The 23,762-nt window shown below is 37.3% G+C and overlaps 1 long non-coding RNA gene across 1 annotated transcript in view; it reads right to left on the minus strand.

Annotated features, from left to right (window-relative positions):
• The window catches only part of LOC130855344 (uncharacterized), a 238,017-nt gene that overhangs the window by 12,837 nt on the left and 201,418 nt on the right, over positions 1-23,762 (minus strand). Inside the window, exon 4 of the long non-coding RNA XR_009054306.1 lies at positions 5,446-5,532. This is a non-coding gene — a long non-coding RNA (uncharacterized LOC130855344). The remainder of the gene's footprint in view (positions 1-5,445; positions 5,533-23,762) is intronic.

The raw sequence follows: 23,762 nt of genomic DNA on the forward strand, positions 1-23,762 counted from the left end.
AAATTCATTTATGTTTATCACTAGTTAAAATTACTGTTGTTATTAGATGTGCCATTAAATCTTGTTGTTTAATATGTTTATAATGAGGCGCATATCATGAATTTTAAAAAATATTTTGATAACCCTTTCAATATAATTGGTTTCTTCTGTAACCCTCTATTTTTATGTAAAAAAAAAAAAATTCTGAGAAGGGATTCACAGGCTTAACTAAACTGTCCAAGGCAATAATAGCACAAAAATGACTTTAAATTCTTGGAATAGCCAGTCTCTACAACATAATAGCTAAAAGATTAAAAGCAACCTAAATGCCCAATAACAGATTAGTGAAATGAATTATGATGCAATAGAATATTACGCAGTCACTAAACAAAATTCTGTAGAACACTATTTAATGGCTTACATGGATAGATATTACAATATATTATGTAAAAGAAAAAGTTGTGCATATAATCATTTTTGTAAATTACACATACATATACATATGTACATACCTATAATACACACGTACAGAAAATGTATATCAAGACACACAAAAACGCTAATGGTGGTTACTTACAGTTAGTAGGAACTGTAAGTAATCTCTATCTCATTTGTAAAAAGTTTCTATCCATTTGTAATTATTTTTGCAAGAAATTTTTTTTAAAATTATTATCTTTAAGTAAAGCCCTGAGGAAATATCCAAAAAGATATGTTATTCTTACCTCTGATCAGTTCTTTGTACATTCATTCAACAAATAAACCTCAGTTCAATGGTCAATGTTATAGAATGAATTAATGCTAATATAAAATTCACTGTCACTATGGAAAAAAAAGTTCCAGCAGAACTTTTAATTAAGCACCATTTATCAACTTTCTAGACTATGAGACCTAAAGTAAATTGTCGTTGGCACAATTATCAGATATTTATTCCTTTCAAAATTGTGTCCCACCAATCATTAAATAATTTCACCTTCACAAAGTCCTTTTTGTTTTATTTTGTTTTGCCAATTGGCATTTTTGCTTTTTGAGCATCTTTTAACAAAGTAAAAATAAATTTAGATCCCCTCATACAAATTCTCCTCTTAAAAATAAGCATATTTTGTAACAGTACATGTTTCTGAATTCACATTCCTTGAAACAAAAACTTTTTTCCCTTATGGTTCACTATACAATTTTGAATGATTCTGAATCATATTGTCATTGGAAAAAATATTCACTTATTTTATTTTTATACCTGGGTACTAGGAATTCTAAAATGCCTATCATATCCCTTTATGCTAACATTTTGTTAGCTGGAAGAAATATGCTAGGTTTTAATAATGCTCGTAAGTTGTAAAACTTTTAAATACAACTTTTCTAAAAGCAGACATTCATCTAATATGTAAGATGTGACTATAAAGGAATTGGCCTGCTAGTATTCTTTTTGTTCATAAAAGCATCAGAATTTACATAGGAAATGAATGTCATCGCTTCTGAGCAGTCACCTTGAGACACCCCAGACAAACCTTGATGATGTTTGCCTTTCTTCAGAATAATCTTAGGACCTTTCTTTTGGATTTGCCTTTACTCTGTTCCTTTTTTAAAAAAACAAATGCCTTTAAAGATTGCCCTTTAAAGTTAGATTTGATCTTCATCAACAGCTAAAAGTAACTAGAGTAGGAGACGGGGTCCTGGGTACACCAGGTAGAAAAATAGTAGATGTGACAAAAGGATTAAGGGTAATACAGTGTGACACTCTAAATTAGGGGTGATATTTTAAATATTCAGCAACAGGTATGGCAGGACACAGATCAATCAGAACAGATGTCACTGGAGCAAGGTACTGGAGGACTTTGACAAAGATCGAAGCATTAACTCTTTAGTTGCAGGATTGTGAATCCTTCTACAGGGTCCAATAGGGGAAACTGCAGTGGTGGGGATGAGTGGGCACTTGGGGGTTTCTGAGCTGTGGCATTAACCAACCAACAAAGGAGATTTGGGGTATTTTAATGTCAGCTGAATATTGACCCTTCCAAAAAGTAAAGAGGCCACTGCTATTTTTTGTGGGGGTTGGACGTTGACTCTGAAGCCACTTGCCCAAAAGTTGTTTGAAGGTGTTAAGAGTAACAGCATCAATATTGGAATAAATATATAGGATCTCAGGATAATGATTTTGAAGGGCATTGCTTAGCTGAATATTTAGATTCTCTAAACTCATTAAGAATAGGCACCATCCCTTTTTAAACATTTTTCTCACCAGCAGCTAATATAATACTTGAGATATAGCAGTTGCTTAAAAAATATTTGTTGAATGAATGGCACATTCATTAAAGAAAAGTAACTTCCAAGCAAAATCTAATCGTTAAGGCTTTTAAACATTATTTTTATTTTTTAGATCCATAAATTCTCTTTATTTTATTGGAAATAATTCTAAAAATCTGTTTGAAGAAAGAAATCCACCAATATTTATCACTGACTCAAAATCTTTTCACAGCTGCCTACTTCTTTCTGGAAAGCATTCCTTTACAATGATCTTTTAATTATTATATAACTTGAAAAGGCACAGGTAGCTGTGAATCCGTTTTTAACTCCTAGAAGTTCCTATTATTTCTAGCCAAAAAGAGTCTTCCTTTTAGCAGGTCGGACTTCAGGTTTCCCAGGGCTAGGGCTACTATATTGTGCTGCTGGCCAATATTTATTAGGCAATGGGTGTCTAGTACTGTGCCCTTAATACATCATTTCCTTCTCCTAACCACCCACTTTATAGTTGAGGAAATTCAGGCCCAGAAAAGCTCTGCAAATTCCCCACATTTACACAGCTAGCAAATGGTGAAGGTACCAGTTGAATTCAAGCAACTTGATTCTAGAGCTAAGCACCCTTGACCAACACAGTATAATGAGCAGGGGATGGTTCATCTTCAGTCAACTAACAGGGTAGGAACTGAAGGATTTTCTGTACCTGAAAAGTACCTCAGAGTTCCTATTACATTGATGCTTAGAAACAAGGTCTCAGAAGGAAAACTTCATTGTACGATCACCTTACAAGTGTTTACTGAACATATACATATGTAGGCACTTGTTCTAGGTTCTGGGAGGACAAGTAAGGGAACCATAATTTCTTTCTGCTTGGTAAATACAGCACTTAAACTTACTCAAGTCTCCCAGGGCTCCTTTTTCCACTACTTCAAATGGAGAAAAAACTGAACCTCTGTATTCAGTTTGAATTCTGGATTCTAAGCAATCATCATCCTTGAAGATTGTAAAATAGACATAACCCTAGAAAGGAGGAGATCTACTGCTCTCTTCTTTCTGGATTCCCCTAGGGGAGTATTCGACCTCCTTTGACATCTGTCCTTATAAGCAGAGTAACAGGGTCAGGAGGAGGCGGTGAAAGTTAGGAATGAAGCACACGGACTGTTTGGAACACAGATGATATATACACAGTCCACTGACGTGGCAGCATTTTCCTGTCACTACAGGGTTACCCTGTCTAATGCTGATATTCAGAGCCAGTGCTCCACAGGCTGTTTCATATATGAATTTTATGTTTTAGGGGCCTTTTAAGTAATACAGTGGTCTTATGTGCTATCATAATTAGGAACAATAGAAACATTAACTGAACTTTGTACCTTCCTTGAACGATTAAGTTGTACTTTAAAGGGACGTTAATAAATAACCAATGAGAAGGCTATCAGAAAACTAACCCCAGAATAGTAAACCACACTAAACGCCCCAAGCAAGCTGAGAGATTAAAAAACACCAACTTTCCACCAAAAATCACCCCACGTGTGCGGAAAAGTGCATCTGCCGTAAGAGAGCTGCTGACTACCCCACGCCTGCCCCACCGAGATTTCAAGATAAAATGAGAATTTCTAAAAACAACAGCAACAACAGCAAAATGAAGAGTTCTTTCCATGTTTCTCTAAAACCCCGGATTCCCAATATTAGAGTCATCCTAATGTTCTCAATTATTTATTTTTAATTTTTTTTTTTTTTACCATATAAAGCACGGCCTTAAATCTCCCTTTTGGAACAAAGTACAAAGTAAATATTAAGAAAGAAGCAAACAGACAAATACATAAATGGGTAATTGAGAGGATTCTACTCTTTCAACTGAAGATTTGATCCTTGTGAAACTACAACTTCCTTTGGGAGAGAGAGATGGTGTTTTAAACGGTGTTCCGTCATTTTTCACTTTACTGTAAATACGTACTTGAGTCTTTCTTAAGAACAGATTTTGCTAGAAGATAAAAAGTGAGATTTCCCACCTCCCCCCACCCCACCCACCCCTGCTTTTCTGAGAGGCAAAGATGCCAGAACATTTCTTTTTCTGATTTTGGTCCAAGAACAGGACTGCTCTACCTTTAAAACCGAATGCCAAAATCTCTCTCTCTCAAAAGTAAAATGCTAAGGTATACCCATCCTCTATTTTGTGGAAGAGAAAGCATATTTAAATCTCAAATTTAAAAGGAACTTCTCCCTCACACTCCTTTCTTGTATGCAAAAGCAAATAATCAAGTTAACCATCTTGTAGTCACATCACCCATAAGAATAAAATGTTAGACCATTTTCGTCAAAGAGATTACAGAAAATCAGTAACTTTATCTCATGGAGTGTTTCTGAATTTTCTGGTCCTTTAAGCTTTCCCCTTCCTGTGTTAAAGTAAAAAACATCAGATCAATAACACATGATGTTCAAACCTTGCAATTTCAGGCTCAAGAATGATATGGAGCATGAAAAATGGACATTACAGCACACAATCGTGCTTTGTGGAAACTATGGCGTAACATGCTGAAAAATAGCTTCAAGTCATAAAAATGCAGTGCACCGACCCCCCGGAAAGAATTGTGTCCACGGGTCCCGGAATGATGTCTGTTGTCCAACACCCTCACTCCACGTTTGAGCCCTTTCACTCCATGTGGTTTTTCCCTCAGGGATCATTATTGGGTTTCATAATGATTAGTTTGTGTATGAAAAAGGAAAGCTCAAGACTATAATTTCATACACACTTAAAAAAAACATATAAAGAAAATTCAGTAGCGAGACAAGTAATCTCTTGGAGCCTGCTGTGACCAAGAGTATACCTGTGAGAGCAACAAGCTGATAAATGAATGTCTCAGCACCCAAGGGTACAAACCACAGAGAGGAAAGCTTTGTGTCCCTGTAGTTTAGGGAGCTCTACTCTCCTGGCCCCCGCTTCAGACATAAGGAGAGTACCTAGAGAGAAGCAGAGAGCAGCTGGTAAAGCAAATGAGTATTGGACCATCCAAGTCAGAAATCCAGTGATAAGGAGAGGGGGAATATTTATTTTAATTTTGGCAACCACATACTTAAAGAGATACTTACCGATAAAGAACTAAGTGAAGGGTAGATTGAGGCAAAGTGGGGCTCTGAAAACACGCCCCAAAGGTAAAAGGTGGATTAAGCACACAGAGCCTAGAGGAGGAGTCAGGGCCACACTGGGAGTCAGGAAGACAGGGCACATACCTGGTGAATGGTTCTTCAGCACCACACCTGCAAAGGCTCCTTTCTCTACAGATTCTCAAGTCCTCTCACCTGGAGAGGCAGCATAGCCTAGAGAAGAGAAAAAGCTCGCTTTAAATCCTAGGTTGGCCCCTCACTCTCTATGGGACTTGAGCCAATTACTTAATAGCTCTGTACTTCGGTATCCTCATCTATGCAGAGGGATAACAATAACAGAATCAGTCCAATAAAACCCTAGGCAACAATGCTTGGCACATAACAATCACTCAATAAACATGAGATTTTATTATATTCTTATCAACAGCCAGGTCAGCATATTACTTCCCTTTAAAAACAAAATTGTTGAAAATGTGTCTCACACCCTCCAGCTATAATGATTTAATGAAAAGGAAAGGTAACTTGTATACCTTCTCTTCCTTTGGTGGAATACATTGAGGAGTTTTCTAAATTTTTGTTTATATTCATCTCTGTAGTCCTCTACATGCAAAAAGTAAATCCCTCAAAACAACAGCATAAAAATTAAGATCTGTGTGTCTTTTAGAGTAGATAGACAAGGAGAGGAGAAGTTGGGAGCCTGTGTTCCTCTGGGGACAGAAAATTAAGAGGTAGAAACTGGGAAAAAGAAGCCTGTGGGGAGAAAAAGGGATATGGCAGAAATAACTGAGTGTTGGTCTCTGGATTTTAACTGCGATGTTTTCCTAGTTGTCCTGCTCAGTCAGCTAACCTAGTGATTCTCAGCTGAGGGCGGTAGTAAACTGCGAGCAAGGAGAAATGAAACTAATGATATTTGCTGGACATGTGAACATTAAGGTTGAAAAATACAAATTCAAGAATCATGTTGTAAGAGTCACATATGTGACCTTCTTGATTGAGAATGTCTGTTGAAAGGGGCATATATGTGATTTTCACATACATTCCCTCAGTCAAAAGCTTTATTCTAACAAGCAGTCATCATCTCTGAACTGAACGAATGCAACGGCCTTCTAGCTGGTCTTCCTCATTCCACTCTTAACTGACTGTGGTCCGTTCTCTACACAGAGCCTGAATTAACTTTGTAAAATAGAAAAGTATATCACTGCCTGATTAGAAGCCATCACACTTTGAATAAATTCAAATTTCTATCATGGCCTGTGAGATTCTGCACTATCTGGCCCTTGCCTTTTTTTTTTTTTTAACCTCCTTTTGTTCCCCCCAAGTTTTCATTACAATGGCTGACCTCTCAATTCCCCAGCTTATTCTGACCTCAGGGCCTTTGCACTGGCTATTGTCTCTCCCTGAAGCAATTCTCTCACAACTGCTCAGGTCTTGGATCAAATATTATCTCCTTTTCCAAACTACTCCATCTAAAGAAGAGTCTACCAACAGTTCTCTGATCCATTTAATTTTCCTTACAGCACTTTTCATTAGCTGAAATTCTTATATATTTACCTGCAAATTTATTATCTCTTTCCCTTTATCAGAACATAGCTTCATGAGAGCAGGGATCTCGTTTACCCAACACCTAGTCTTGTGCCTGGCTTTAAGTTAGCTCCCATTAGGTTTCTGTTGAATGTGTAAATGAATAATATTCAAATAGAGCCTAGATGCTAAAAGAAGAGAAGGAAAATGTATTTATGAGGATATATTTCTATGGCACTGAATGGCTCAAAGGATATTAGAAAAAGTTTTCTCCAGACATAGACTTTAAAAAATTGTGAGCAATGTTTATATATTCAATTGGTTGATGGCTTCTGTCTAGTTTCTTATGCCTGTAATTCAAGGCCTAGCCTCTTGTCAACAGTTGAAAGCTGTTTAGATCATCTATACAGAGAAGATTGCGATAGAAACTCAATAAAGACAACAGTCCAGATCACACAGCAGACTCCGAAAATTAGTTAGAGGAGCTTTGGGCCACTCCTCCACTCGGCTACAACTGAGACAGTCACTCAAGCTATAACAAAATGAAATAGTCACAAAAATGAAAAATTATTTCAAAATAAAGTCTCAAAGTCTTCTTCCACAGAAATAAACATATATTTATTGCCATTTTAAACTCATATGTTATTTGATATTGGAAAGAATGAATCACTAATCTTGTAAATTATAAATTTTGGCACAAATATGTTATCTGTTTGGCATTTTTACATATCCATATTTCATAATTAGGTCCGTAACTCCTTTTCCTCATATGAAGCTAATTCCTCTTTCAAGCTCAAAGCAAACTATGTTTTAAAAACAGTTCAGTGCTTTCATTTTGTGTTGATGTTCAGATAACCAGTTGTTTCAGACACAACTTTTAAATAACCAATAATAAAACATGTGATATGAAGTGGATATTCAAATGTTAATGTCATAAAAAATGTTCTCTTTACAAATTTTATAGAATCTTTCATCACAGATGCTTCAAGATATCAGAGTTCATTTCATCTAATTGTTTTCCATGGCAGCAGGCAATTTAACTTACAGTCTCCTGGGGGACCTATTAAACACAGAGATTCCTTAGTCCCATTCAGAGAGTTTCTATTTCTATGGATCTAAGCAGAGGTCCAAGAATCTGTATTTGTTTAAAAGGCTTTCCAGGTGTTATTAAGGCCTGCCAGTCTGTGAAAACAGTGATTTTAACTCAACTTCCAATTTAGTCCAAAACACTTTTATCCACATTTCTCTCTCTCTTTTTTTTTTTACTTGAAGTATAGTTAATTTACAATGTCGTGTTAGTTTCAAGTGTATTACAAGGTTATTCAGTTATATATATTATTTTCCAGATTCTTTTCCATTACAGGTTATTACAAGATATTAAGTATAGTTCCCTGTGCTAAACAGTAGGTCCTTGTTATTTACCTATTTTATATATAGTAGTGTGTATATGTTAATCCCAAACTCCTAATTTATCACATTTCTAAAAAATTTTTACTCAGATGTGTTTTGAACTCTTTCAGAGGGGATAATCCCATCTCTGTGTAGTTTGTTACATCTATTGGAAAGGTCTGGTTGTCAGAAAACTTTACTTTAAACTGAAATGGGTCTGCCAGTGGCTTCCTCCCATAGGTCTAGCCCTGCCCTCTGGCATAACAAGGGTTATATATCAAAGTCCTTCATGCAATTTAATGCAGCTTTCAGGTACCCACAAGTTTTTCTTCTATAGCTAGAGAGCGGATTCCCAAACAACTGCTCACAGATTCCATATCATCCAAGGTATCCCTGTATCCTACTGCACCATCCATATTCTCTTTTCAGAGCCTTCCCCTCCACCAGTCAGAAGTAGAGTCCCTAACCCAGTTATGAGCCACTTGACCTGCCTAGCTGTGCAGCAGTATGTTGCCAGAGATCATATGGAACTGTACATATCCTACACTGTTGCCTCTCAATTGATGACATGCCAAATGACACCACAAGGTGAAGACAATGTCAGCAGTCCATGGTGAAAGGAGAAAAATGGTTAAGTTCATTCAATCTAAAAGATTATAGCACTGTCTTCCTGTATTGTGACCTGCCAGGGTCCTTTTGAAATTTTTGTTTTAAGTGTAACTATAAGGATAACAGATAGTTTGCTTGGTTGGGTGGTTTGTTATACTAGAAAGTCAGCCATCCTATGTTGATGAGTCCTGTTCTTTAAGAGTTGTACTGGTCCATGAAGACCAAAATCTGGGAATAACTGCCCTAGGCTTGCCTCCTGTGCTGATATACCAATGTTCTCTAATCTAACTCTTGCCTCTGGGATACCCACCACTTCACAAGACACAATGGCTCACAAATCATTAGAGCATTAGAATCAACAGAGTTTTATGCAAATACAGATTCCAAGGGCCCACCACCAGAAATTATGGTTCTGTAGGTCTGAGGTAAGTCTTGATATCTGCATTTTTAAAAGCTCCCCAAATGATCCTGATGTTCATCCAGGATTAGAAAGCACTTTCATGATATGCATTTATTCATTGACTCTCTTCTACGTATTTATAGCCTAATATCACTAGGGAGCCGGTTGATTAGGAAAGCAGGAGTCTGATCAAGTGTATTAAAGCATCCAGGCAGATCTTGGTATATAAATGTTTAGCCAGCTTCCTCCCTTACATATGGATACATCTGCATTTGGTATCCTTTCCTCCTCTTCTCGTCTTTCTCTTACTAGGCCAGGTGTCCTCTGCTTTAGGTTTAGACACACTTGCTCTACATGCCCAATTCTACCCAATAAACTGACCTCAACACTCTTGGGTTCTGATTCCTACTAAAGGGTAATACCCATAACTGGACATAATACTAATTCATAATAACCCTCTTAATAATCTGGATACTAGGGACTTCCCTGGTGGCGCAATGGTTAAGAATCTGCTTGCCAATGCAGGAGACACAGGTTCGATCCCTGGTCCGGGAAGATCCCACATGCCGTGGAGCAACTGAACCTGTGTGCCACAACTACTGAGCCTGTGCTCCAGAGCCCATGAGCCACAACTAATGAAGCCCACGCGCGTAGAGCCTGTGCTTCGCATCAACAGAAGCCACTGCAATGAGAAGCCCGCGCACCACCGTGAAGAGTAGCCCCCACCTGCCGCAACTAGAGAAAGCCTGCACACAGCAATGAAGACCCAATGCAGCCAATAAATAAATAAATAAATTTATAAAAAAATAATCTGGATACTAAACATCTATTAATACAGTTTCAGATCACCTTCACTTTTATAGAGGCACCAGCAAACTGATTTATTTGAGGTTTGGACCAACCCATACTATTTGGTTTTACCTGAATTTCAACAAGCATGTCTCCTTCATTCAATACAACTGACGTTTACAAATACAACTTCAAGTTACACATTTAGTCAAGTTATAGTTCTATATGAAGTTATTTATAACTTAAATTATAAATTCTATCACATTTGTTTCAGTATCTTTTCAACAGATTATATCATTTTCATTTCTAATTTTGCCATCCAACATAATGAATCTCTTCTCCAGATATTATGTAAACTTGAGAAATATAACATCTACACAGTCATTCAAATAATCGATAACATATATTTTAACAATGATGGCAGAAAACATGGAGTTTCTTAAAGATTTTGCTTGAAAGTGGCTAATGTAACTTTTCACATTCCACTGGCCATAGCAAGACACAGGGCCAAGCCTGATATTGATGGGGTGGGAAGTATAATCTTCCTGTACAAAAGGGCCCAACTGAAAGGTGCCTGCAGGAAAGGGAAGTAAATATTTAAAACACACAATATAACCTATCATCTCCCCCTTTTTGAAAATTGGGGTCTTATGTACCTTTCTCCAATTTTTTGAATTCTTTTCCCTGTTCTCCAAAATTTCTCAAACAATATGATAGTACTATGATCATGTCAATAAGATTGTTTATTGCCTAAAATGTAATTTGTCTGGGCCTAGAATTTGAATTCATCTAAAATATTTAAATTATCATTAAGCTTCCCTTATCTTCAATGTCAGTGACCTCTTAATGCAACGATCTCAGTGTTGCCAGCTTAAAGGTCATTCTTCTTGGTATAGACAGAAAAAAAGCAGAAGTACAGTTTTCTTTAACATGATACCCTCATTCTCAAGCAATGGACTATAATTTCCATCTATCTATTGTTCTCAAAATAGCTCTAAAAATTGCTGTTGCTGTCTCTAGTGGTTTTTGTGAGCCTCAGCTAATCCTTGGCTTTAACTCTCTTGAAATCCTTGTCCTATTCCTTTGTATTCTCCTTAGTTACATACTCTCCTATCCACAATTTATGCAGATATCTTCCTGCCTTATCAGACAATTCACAGGGCCAATATGCTTCTCTTCATGCCTTCCCATTTTCTTTCCACTGAGATTATTTTTAATTGTGTAGACAGAATTCCATAATTCAGTATTCCTCATCACCATGGAATTATATTTGTTTTTTGTCTCTTCTTGAAAATGTCTTTATTTTTTAAAGAAAATATTTCATCAGCTATTATTTGATGCTTCACCTTTATTCTATTCTCGTGGTTTATTTTTTTAATGGCATGATTATGAGAGGCAAGATAGCATAAGGGTTAAGAGCTCAGTCTCTGGAGATGAAATCTGAACCTTGGCTTTTTTTACTCACAAGTTGTGTGACCTTGGACAAGTTACTTAACCTTTTTGTGCCTCAGTTTCCTCATCTGTAAAATGGGGACAATTATAGTTCTTTCCCTATACTGTTATTGTAAGAATTGAATGAGTTAATATATATAAAGTACTTGGAACAGTGCCTGGCACATAAGTAGCTCTATGTGCCTGTTATTATTAGGTTATATAGTTAAAATGCCTCAGGTATGGTAGTTTTCTGCTTTTGCTGGATATAGAAGTTATAATTTCTTGCAATCTTATAGGGTAGTATGCTTCTTTAAAATAAATCCCTTAAAAGCTTGCTAAAGTATGCATCAAACTGGGAATTAGCACCCACAGCAAGAGGATGGGAAAGGAGTTCCAGTTTAAGATAGTGGGCTGACAACTCAGGCTGTCTTACCTTTTTCCTGAGACCATGAAAAAGATAATAAAGAAATTAACAAGAGAATGAAGCCTTCACAGCAAAGAGAACAAGAGAGATGAATCAATAAATTCCTAGGAACAGAAAGCAGATAGAATCCTATGGCTACATGAAATGGAGCATAGGAAGCTGCAGTACAGAACAGCAGAAGGGGCCACAGCAAAGGATGGAGCCTAATTTCCAACAGAACTTTGGAGAGACTCCCAGCTCAGGATGAACAGATACAGTGGGGGACAGTGAAAACAAGGGGTCATCAAAAGTCCTTCAATAAAACAGCTGCACTAGTTCACACCCACCCACACACTCTTACACATCTAACACACCCAGGACCTCTGCATGCAAAATAAAAGGCAACCCAGTGTTCATTTCTATGAGAGAAAAACAGTGCAGGCACCTAAAGGAATTGAGTAAGCTGCCTGGGAAAAGTACAGGCTGCTAGTGTGAGCTCTGGTTTCTCAGTCTCTCACCCACTCATCCTTATGAAAAACCTGCCGATAATAAGCCCTACCTACATACAAAGAACCTTCAATTCAGGGAATAGGCATCCTGGGCAAAGAAAGGAACCTATAGAGCAGCAGTCAAGGAAACTTGCACCCCCAACTTGGAATAATCAACCTAAACATTTAGCCTAAAATAAGAGCTGATGATCAAGGACTACCAGACATATGAGGAAGACTAACAGCATTAAAGACAAAGATCGAGATAAAATCAGAGCCATAGAGAATATAGTGGAAATGCAAGGAACAGAAGAAATCTTTTTCTTAAATTCTACATAGACTCCTCATGAGTTTTTAAATGATATTCCAACCTTAAAAGCAAGAACAAGAATCTACAAAAATGGGATTGATCACAGTAAGAACTAGCTCTTAAATTTTTTTAATGCAAAAAATAAAAATTCTTAGAATGGCAGAAAGATTAAAAAAATATCAGAACATAGAATGGAAAAATTAAAAGATGAAACAGATGGCAAAGAAGATAAGTGTCACAAAGTATCAATCAACAAAGTTTAATGTTCAACCAATTGGGTTTCCAGAAAGAGAAGAGAGAAAATAAAGTCAATATTTTTTTTTAAATGAAGAAAATATAGAAAGATAAAACCATTACATTGAAAGGGCCACTGAATATTATCACCATCTTGCCTAGTATTGATTCAAGAAGTACATCGAAAGTTGAGGGAACAAGAAATAAAACATACTATTACTGTAGACATGGAAAAAGTAACAACAGAAAACCTAAAATTAATAACATAATAACAAACATAGGGAGAAAGAAAGGAAGAAAAGTTGAATTCTATTTCAGTAAGTTAAGTCCACAATATTCAGAGCAAGAAAACATCAATAATTAAAGTTGATTTAATTAAGAAATAAATATATTACTACATTTATGGAAGAAACTATTGATAAATATCAATAAAAGTGATTTTAACTGAGAAGAATGTGATTTGCAAAAAAGTACAGAGAACAGTATATTTTACTACTAAATCTTTCTATACTAGATGGTTTTTTTTATTTAGTGTCTCATTCTCTATTCAGGCTAGTACTCTTTTTGTGCAACATAAAGGCTTAGTTAGGCCTATATAGTCAGCAAGTAATGAATCATGTGAGGAAATAATAGTATGACCAACAGCCAGGCTGTTAGGAGAATGTAGACAGCCCCGGACGGGAGAGTGGATCAGTGGCTGAGCTAACCAAAGGTGAGCATCATCCCCTGGGTAACTGCAAAGGCATTTGGAGTCTCCTTACAAAACCCTAGGCAAGAATCTGTTTTCATCCTGACGGAGGCGCCAAGATTCCCATACCTTAGTAGAGATGAGGCTCTTCACTGGACGCCATTCTGCCACTATCAAGCTCAGGCTCTGGTACGTCTGTTAAGCTCTAAAATTGCATTGGAACTTGAAGGAGATAAAAACACAACACTTTTGTAGTTGTTTTTAACTTCAGTAGTCTCAGCGGCTGAGCTGAACTACTCAATAAAAATGACTGAGTGCCTACTTCGTGCAAGGCACCGTGGGAAACAGGACAGATATGTTCTCTCAGGGAGCTTAATAACTACTGAGCAAGAGAGAATTGTATATAGCTAATTTAAATACAAGACTGAATGCAAGTAAATTGGAGCATAAAGAAGGAAGAAAGTGTTTCCAACTTAGGAAGGGATCAGGAAAGACTACGTGAGCAGATATCAGAAGTGAGGTGGGATCCTGGGCCTTGCGTCAACAGGATGCCTGCAGGCTAGTGCTGTGATGCAGCTGTGACTTGGGATGTAATCTGAGAGCAATATTATCTGAGCTGTACCTATCCTGGCCAAGGATAATGTTGGCATCTCCAGTTTGGGGTGGCTCTGAATTTCTGTGATTAAATGCTACATTCATTTCAAATGCCTCGCTTACCCACATATACGCATTTTCCTTGGCAAATACGAATTGGTAAAATATAAATCTAGCAGAGAGAAGTCTGTGCTGTGGTATAAGTAAACTAGAATCCATTCATAACTCCAACTAAATCTGAAATTCTGGATAGTTTCTATTTTTGATACCGTATCTCAACATGTGCTCATGTCCACGTGTCTACATTCTGCCCTCAAGTCCAGAAGATTAAAGACCTAGAGAATGTTAAAAGTGGAAAGGATTTCAACTATTATTCAGTATAATCGTATGATATTACAGATGAAGAAACTAGGTCAAGACAGAATAAATGTGACTCTCCAAGGTTTTGCAAAGGAGCAAAGCCTGGACTTAAACCAAGTTTTCAAATGCAGGTCCAGAAGCTCTTTCTTCTGGATACTAAAGAAAAAAAAAAAATGAGAGGATAGGAAAATAATCAAAGATAATAAAGAAATTAAAAGTAATGCTTAAGTTATTGGCAATAGATGTAGAATTATCAGTGTTTCTAAAATAAATTCCAAATAGCTTTTAAGGGATCTATTTTTATTAAGATGTTTTTCTACTTGGACAAAATATATGCATACTGGCTACCAAAATACAAAATATTTCTTTTCAAACTATTTTAATTTATTTTTAAATTATTTAAGTTATTAAGTAATTATTAAAAATACACATTTCTATTCTGTTAAAGTAGACAGGGAAATGGTAATTAGCTAATCATTCACTTACATACAATTTTTGTTTTATCAAAGCAAAAAATAGGAAATATTTTTAAATAGGTACTTTCCTAATATTTACTTATATTTATACGTAAAGACATTAAATTTTAAAAATAGACTGTATTAGAGCAGAGACTGTGTTGTATTTGCTTATGACTATCAGCATCTACCAGCATCTATCATAGCACCCGTCTTATAAAATATACTCAATAAATATTAGTTGAATAAATAAATAAATATTATATTGTACTAAAATTCCCCATCAACCGTTGTGTATCACATACTATGTCCAATATTTATATGGTAAAAATCTGATATATAACACTAATATGTGGAAGAGTTCACAATTTTGCCTACCCTTGATTTAAAAGTAGGGGCTTCCCTGGTGGTGCAGTGGTTAAGAATCTGCCTGCCAGAGAGGGAGTTTCACCTGCCCTCTTGGCCAGGGAGACTGACTGGGCTCCCAGGCCTGGTCCTTCACTCTCTGGGCCCCTCTCCAGTTGGCCCTAGGAAGCCTGTTGGGTGTCAGAGTCTGGTCTCCTGCCTTCCAGTGCCCACTCCAGCTGTGAGGGTCCTAGGGGAATAGGAGGGAGGAGGTGAGGAAGAAGAGAACCCAAGGGGGAGGAATACTCCGAGACTGCAGGACTAGGGGAGGTACATAGCATTTCTCCCACCAACTTGGGCCCAGGGAGCCTGCTGGGTAGCTGGACCTGGTCCTTTACCTTCAAGACCAGAGGAATACCTGGGCCCCTCTGCCACATTGGGCTTAAGCCCCATTCCCCACAACCCCCAGGGCCTTTTCTAAGCATAGGCCCTGCCCATTGCCTAACCCTGCCGCCCCTTGTCTAAGCCCCGCCCCCACAACCAAGGCCTTTTCTGGCTTTTTTTTTTTTTTTTTCTTTTTCTTTTCCTTTTCTTCCCACCTCCTCATTTCGGCTATTGCAGTTGTTTTACCTTCCAGTTGTTGCTCCATCTATTTTTCTTTTTAAATTTTTTCTAACACATCTGTTAGTTTCCTATTCTCATCATATTTTTTAATCTTGCTATTGTCCTGCTGTTCTACTTTTTTTGTTGTTTTCTTTTTTTAATTTTTTTTCGTTTTCCTGCTCCACACTGCTTGTGGGATCCAGATTCACAAGCCCGGGCTCAGGCCTGAGCTCCTGAGGTCGGAGCTCGGAGTCCAAAACATTGGACTAACAGGGAAACCCAGTTCCCAGGGAATATTCATCAGAGTGAGGTCTCCCAAAGATTCTCACCTCAACACCAAAGATGCAGCTATACTCAACAGCCTACAAACTCCAATGCTTAAAATCTCAGGCCAAATACCCAGTGGAACAGGAACACAATTCTGCCCATCCAAAGTGGGGGGAAAATGAGAGGACAAAAAAATATGTCACAGATGAAGGAACAGGTAAAAATACACAAGACCAAATAAATGAAAAGGAAATAGGAAAGTTGCCTGAAAAAGAATTCAGAGTAATGATACTAAAGATGATCCCAAATCTCGAAAAAGAATAGAGAAAATACAAGAAACAGTCAATAAGGACTCAGAAGAACTAAAGAGAAAACAAACAGTAATGGACAACAAAATAACTGAAATTAAAAATACTCCAGATGGTATAAACAGGAGAATAACTGAGGCAGAAGAACGAATAAGTGAGTTGGAAAATAGAGTGGGGGAAATAACTGCCACAGAGCAGGAAAGAGAAAAAAGAATAAAAAAATGGAAGACAGTTTCAGAGACCTTGGTGACAACATTAAGCACACCAACACTGGAGTCAGAGGCATACCAGAAGAAGAAGAAAAAAAGAAAAGATCTCAGAAAATATTTCAATAGGTTATAGTGGAAAGCTTCCACGACATGGGAAAGGAAATAATCAAGTCCAAGAAGCTCAGAGAGTCCCATACAGTATAAACCCAAGGAGAAATACACCAAGGCACATATTAATCAAACTAATGAAAATTAAACACAAAGAAAAAATATTAAAAGCAGCAAGAGAAAAGCAACAAATAACATATAAGGGAAAACCCATAAGGATAACAGCTGATCTTTCTGCAGAAACACTGCAGGCCAGAAGGAAATGGCAGGATATACTGAAAGTCCTGAAAGAGAAAAACCTACAGCCAAGAATATTCTACCCAGCAAGAATCTCACTCAGATTTGATGGAGAAATCAAAAGCTTTACAGACAAGCACAAGTTAAGAGAATTCAGCACCCTCAAACCAGCCTTACAACAATTGCTAAAGGAACTTTTCTAAGTAGAAAACGCAAGAGAAGTAACAGACCTACAAAAACAAATCTCCCAAAATTAAGAAAATGGTAAAAGGAACATACATGTCAATAATCACCTTAAACATAAATGGATTAAATGCTCCAACCAAAAGACACAGACTGGCTGAATGGATACAAACACAAGACCCCTTCTATATGCTGCCTACAAGAAACTCACTCCAGACCAAGGGACACAAATAGACTGAAAGTAAGGGGATGGAAAAAGATATTCCATGCAAATGAAAGTCAAAAGAAAATGGGAGTAGCAATACTCATATCAGACAAATTAGACTTTAAAGTAAAGACTATTGCAAGGGACAAGGAAGGACACTACATAATGATCAAGGGATCCACCCAAGAAGAAGATATAACAATTGTAAATATCTATGCACCAAGAAAATATAACAATTGTAAATATCTATGCACCCAACAGAGAAGCACCTCAATACATAAGGCAAATGCTAACAGCCATAAAAGGGGACATCGACAGTAACACAATAATAGTGGGAGACTTTAACACCCCACTTACATCAATGCACAGATCATCCAAACAGAAAATAAATAAAGACACACAAACTTTAAATGACACATTAGACCATATCGACTTAATGGATATTTATAGGACATTCCATCGAAAAACTACAGAAGTGTTCCATGTACACTTTCTTCTCAAGTGCACATGGAACATTCTCCAGGATAGATCACATCTTGGGTCACAAATCAAGCCTCGGTAAATTCAAAAAAACTGAAATCGAATGAAGTATCTTCTCTGACCACAACACCATGAGACTGGATGTCAATTACCTGAAAAAAACTGTAAAAAAAACAAACACACGGAAAGTAAACAATATGCTATTAAACAACCAAGAAATCACTGAAGAAATCAAAAAGGAAATCAAAAAATACCTAGAAACAAATGACAATGAAAACACAACAATCCAAAACCTATGGGATGTAGCAAAAGCAGTTCTAGGAGGGGAGTTTATAGCAATACAGTCCTACTTCAAGAAACAAGAAAAATAGCGAATAAACAACCTAAACTTACACCTACTATAATTAGAGAAGGAAGAACAAAAAAACCCCAAAGTGAGCAGAAGGAAAGAAATCATAAAGATCAGATCAGAAATAAATGAAAAAGAAATGAAGGCAACAAGAGCAAAGATCAATAAAACTAAAAGCTGTTTCTTTGAGAAGATAAATAAAATCGATAAACCTCTAGCAAGACTCATCAGGAAAAAAAGGGAGATGTAAATCAACAGAATTAGAAACAAAAAAGGAGAAGTAACAACTGACACTGCAGAAATACAAAAGATCATGAGAGACTACTACAAGTAACTATATGCCAATAAATTGGATAACCTAGAAGAAATGGATAAATTCTTAGAAAAGTACAATCATCCAAGACTGAATCAGGAAGAAATAGAAAATATGAACAGACCAACCACAGGTACGGAAATTGAGACTATGATTAAAAATCTCCCAACAAACAAAAGCCCAGGGCCAGATGGCTTCACAGGCGAATTCTATCGAACATTTAGAGAAGAGCTAACACCTATCCTTCTCAAACTTTTCCAAAACATAGCAGGAGGAACACTCCCAAACTCATTCTATGAGGCCACCATCACCCTAAAACCAAGACCAGGCAAAGATGTCACAAAAAAAGAAAATTACAAGCCAAAATCACTAATGAATATAGATACAAAATCCTCAACAAAATACTAGCTAACAGAATCCAACAGCACATTAAAAAGATCATACACCATGGATGGGAATAAAGATGGTGGAGTAGGAGAATGTGCGCTCACTCCCTCTCGCAAGAGCACTGGAATTACAACTAACTGCTGAACAATAATCCACAGAAAGACACTGGAACTCACCAAGAAAAAAAAAAAAAAACACCCCACATCCAGAGACAAAGGAGAAGTCACAATGAGACAGAAGGAAGGGCACAATCATGTTAAAATCAAATCCCATAAATGCTAGGTGGGTGATTCACAAGCTGGAGAAGTTATACCACAGAAGTTCACCCACTAAAGTAAGGGTTCTGAGCCCCACGTCAGACTTCCTAACCTGGGGATCCAGCAATGGGAGGAGGAATCCCCAGAGAATCTGACTTTGAAAGCCAGTGGGATTTGATTGCAGGACCTCCACAGGACTGGGGGAAACAAAGACTCCATTCTTGGAGGGCACACAAAAAAGTGTGCTCACCAGGACCCAGGGGGAAGGAGCAGTGACCCCATAGGAGACTGAACCAGACCTACCTGCTGGTGTTGGAGGGTTGCCTGAAGAGGTAGGGGGCAGCTGTGGCTCACTGAGGAGACAGGGGCACTGGCAGCAGGAGTTTGGGGAAGTGCTCATTGGCATGAGCCCTCCCAGAGTCCGCCACTAACCCCACCAAAGAGCCTGTAAGCTCCAGTGCTGGGTAGCCTCAGGCCAAACATCCAACAAGGTGGGAACACAGCCCCACCCATTGGCAGACAAGCAGATTAAAGTGTCACTGAGCTCTGCCCACCAAATCGGATTAAAGTCTTACTGAGCTCTACCCACCCAGATCAACCCACCATCAGTCCCTCCCATCAGGAAGTACCCACAAGCCTCCTAGATAGCTTCCTCCACAAGAGGGCACACAGCAGAATCAAGAAGTATCAGCAGTGTTTCATCTTGTGGAACTGAAAACCACAGCCACAGAAAGATAGAGAAAATTGAAAAGGCAAAAGACTTTGTAACAGATGAAGGGACAAGATAAAACACCAGAAAAACAACTAAATGGAGACAGGCACCCTTCCAGAAAAAGAATTAAGAATAATGATGGTGAAGATGATCCAGGACTTTGAGAAAAGACTGGATGCAAAGATCAAAAAGTTGCAAGAAAAATTCACCACAGTCCTAGAAGAATTAAAGGACAAAGAAACAGAGATATGCAACACAATAACTAAAATGAAAAATACACTAAAAGGAACCAATAGCAGATTAACTCAGGCAGAAGGGCGAATAAATGATCTGGAAGACAGGATCGTGATAATCACTGATGTGGAAAAGAATAAAGAAAAAAGAATGAAAAGAACTGAACACAGCCTAAGAGACCTCTGGGACAATGTTAAACGCACTAACATTCACATTATAGGGGCCCCAGAAGTAGAAGAGAGAGCAAAAGGACCCAAGAAAATATTGGAAGAGATTATAGTTGAAAACTTCCCTAACATGGGAAAGGAAATAGCTACCCAAGTGCAGGAAGCGCAGAGAGTCCCAGGCAGGATAAACCCAAGGAGAAACACGCCAAGACATATAGTAGTCAAACTGACAAAAATTAAAGACAGAGAAAAGTTATTAAAAGCAACAAGGGAAAAACAACAAATAACATACAAGGAAACTCCCATAAGGTTAACAGCTGATTTCTCAGCAGAAACACTGCAAGCCAGAAGGGAGTGGCATGATATATTTAAAGTGATAAAAGGGAAGGACCTACAACCAAGAATACTCTACCTAGCAAGAATCTCATTCAGATTTGACAGAGAAATCAAAAGCTTTACAAACCAGCAACAGCTAAGAGAATTCAGCACCACCAAACCAGCCCTACAACAAATGCTAAAGGAACTTCTCTAAGCGGGAAACATAAGAGAAGAAAAGGACCTACAAAAACATAAACAAAACAATTAAGGAAATGGTGATAGGAACATACATATTGATAATTGCCTTGAATGTAAAAGGACTAAATGCACCAACCAAAAGACACATACTGGCTGAATGGATACAAAAACTAGACCCATATATATGCTGTCTACAAGAGACTCACTTCAGACCTAGGGACACATACAGACTGAAAGTGAGGGAATGGAAAAAGATATTCCATGCAAATGGAAATCAAAAGAAAGCTGGAGTGGTGATACTCATATCAGACAAAATAGACTTTAAAATAAAAAATGTTACAAGAGACAAAAAAGGACACTACATAAAGATCAGGGGATTAATCCAAGAAAAAGAGATAACAATTATAAATATATATGCACCCACTATAGGAGCACCTCAATACATAAGGCAAATGCTAACAACTATGAAAGAGGAAATCGACAGTAACACAGTAATAGTGGGGGACTTTAACACCCCACTTACACCAATAGACAGATCACCCTCACAAAAATTTAATAAGGAAACACAAGCTTTAAATGACACAATAAATCAGCTGGATTTAATAGCTATCTATAGGACATTACATCCAAAAACAGCAGATTACACATTCTTCTCAAGTGCACATGGAACATTCTCCAGTACAGATCACATTTTGGGTCATAAATCAAGCCTTGGTAAATTCAAGAAAATGGAAATTGTATCAAGCATCTTTTCTGACCACAATGCTATGAGATTAGAAATCAATTACTGGGAAAAAAAACTGTAAAAAACACAAACACATGGAGCCTAACAATACACTACTAAATAACCAAGAGATCACTGAAGAAATCAAAGAGGAAATCAAAAAATACCTAGAGAAAAATGACAATGAAAACACAATGATCCAAAACCTTTGGGATGCAGCAAAGGCAGTTCTAAGAGGGAAGTTTATAGCAATACAACCCTACCTCAAGAAACAAGAAAAATCCCAAATAAACAATCTAGACTTACACCTAAAGAACCTAGAGAAAGAAGAGCAAACAAAATCCAAAGTTAGTAGATGGAGAGAAATCATAAAGATCAGAGCAGAAATAAATGAAATAGCAACAAAGAAGACAATAGCAAAAATCAATAAAACTAACAGCTGGTTCTTTGAGAAGATAAATAAAATTGATAAACCTCTAGCAAGACTCATCAAGAAAAAGAGGGAGAGGACTCAAATCAATAAAATTAGAAATGAAACCGGAGAAGTTACAAGGGACACCACAAAAATAAAAAGCACCATGAGACTACTACAAGCAACTATATGCCAATAAAATGGACAATCTGGATGAAATGGACAGATTCTTAGAAAGGTATAACCTTCCAAGACTGAATCAGGAAGACATAGAAAATATGAACAGACCAATCACAAGTAATGAAATTGAAACTGTGATTAAAAATCTCCCAACAAACAAAAGTCCAGGACCAGATGAATTCACAGGTGAATTTTATCAAACATTTAGAGAAGAGCTAACACCCATCCTTCTCAAACTCTTCCAAAACATTTCAGAGGAAAGAACACTCCCAAATTCATTTTATGAGGCCACCATCACCTTGATACCAAAACCAGACAGAGATACTACAAAAAAAGAAAACTACAGACCAATATCACTGATGAATTGAGATGCAAAAATCCTCAACAAAATACTAGCTAACAGAACCCAACAACACATTAAAAGGATCATACACCATGATCAAGTGGGGTTTATCCCTGGAATGCAAGGATTCTTCAATATACGCAAATCAATCAATGTGATACACCACATTAACAAACTGAAGGATAAAAACCACATGACCATCTCAATAGATGCAGAAAAAGCTTTTGACAAAGTTCAACACCCATTTATGATAAAAACTCTCCAGAAGGTGGGCACAGAGGGAACCTACCTCAACATAATAAAGGACATATATGACAAACCCACAGCAAACATCGTTCTCAATGGTGAAAAACTGGAAGCATTCCCTCTAAGATCAGGAACAAGACAAGGATGTCCACTCTCACCACTACTATTCAACATAGTTTTGGAAGTCCTTGCCACAGCAATCAGAGAAGAAAAAGAAATAAAAGGAATCCAGATTGGAAAAGAAGAAGTAAAGCTGTCAGTTTTCACAGATGACATGATATTATACATAGAAAATCCTAAAGATGCCACCAGAAAACTACTCGAGCTAATCAATGAATTTGGTAAAGTTGCAGGATACAAACTTAACACACAGAAATCTCTTGCATTTCTACACACTAACAATGAAAGATCAGAAAGAGAAATTAAGGAAACAATCCCATTCACCATTGCAACAAAAAGAATAAAATACCTAGGAATAAACCTAATCAAGGAGGTAAAAGACCTGTATTCAGAAAACTCTAAGACACTAATGAAAGAAATCAAAGAAGACACAAACAGATGGAGGGACATACCATGTTCTTGGATTGGAAGAATCAATATTGTGAAAATGACTATACTACCCAAAGCAATTTACAGATTCAATGCAATCCCAATCAAATTACCAATGGCATTTTCCACAGAACTAGAACAAGAAATTTTACGATTTGTATGGAAACGCAAAAGACCCCGAATAGCCAAAGCAATCTTGAGAAGGAAAGACGGAGTTGGTGGAATCAGGCTTCCTGACTTCAGGCTATACTACAAGGCTGCAGTGATCAAGACAGTATGGTACTGGCACAAAAACAGAAATACAGATCAATGCAACAGGATAGAAAGCCCAGAGATAAACTATGGTCAACTAATCTATGACAAAGGAGGCAAGGATGTACAATGGAGAAAAGGCAGCCTCTTCAATACATGGTGCTAGGAAAACTGGACAGCTAC

Source organism: Hippopotamus amphibius, chromosome 1 (assembly GCF_030028045.1).
Source record: "Hippopotamus amphibius kiboko isolate mHipAmp2 chromosome 1, mHipAmp2.hap2, whole genome shotgun sequence".
NCBI classification, from domain to species: domain Eukaryota; kingdom Metazoa; phylum Chordata; class Mammalia; order Artiodactyla; family Hippopotamidae; genus Hippopotamus; species Hippopotamus amphibius.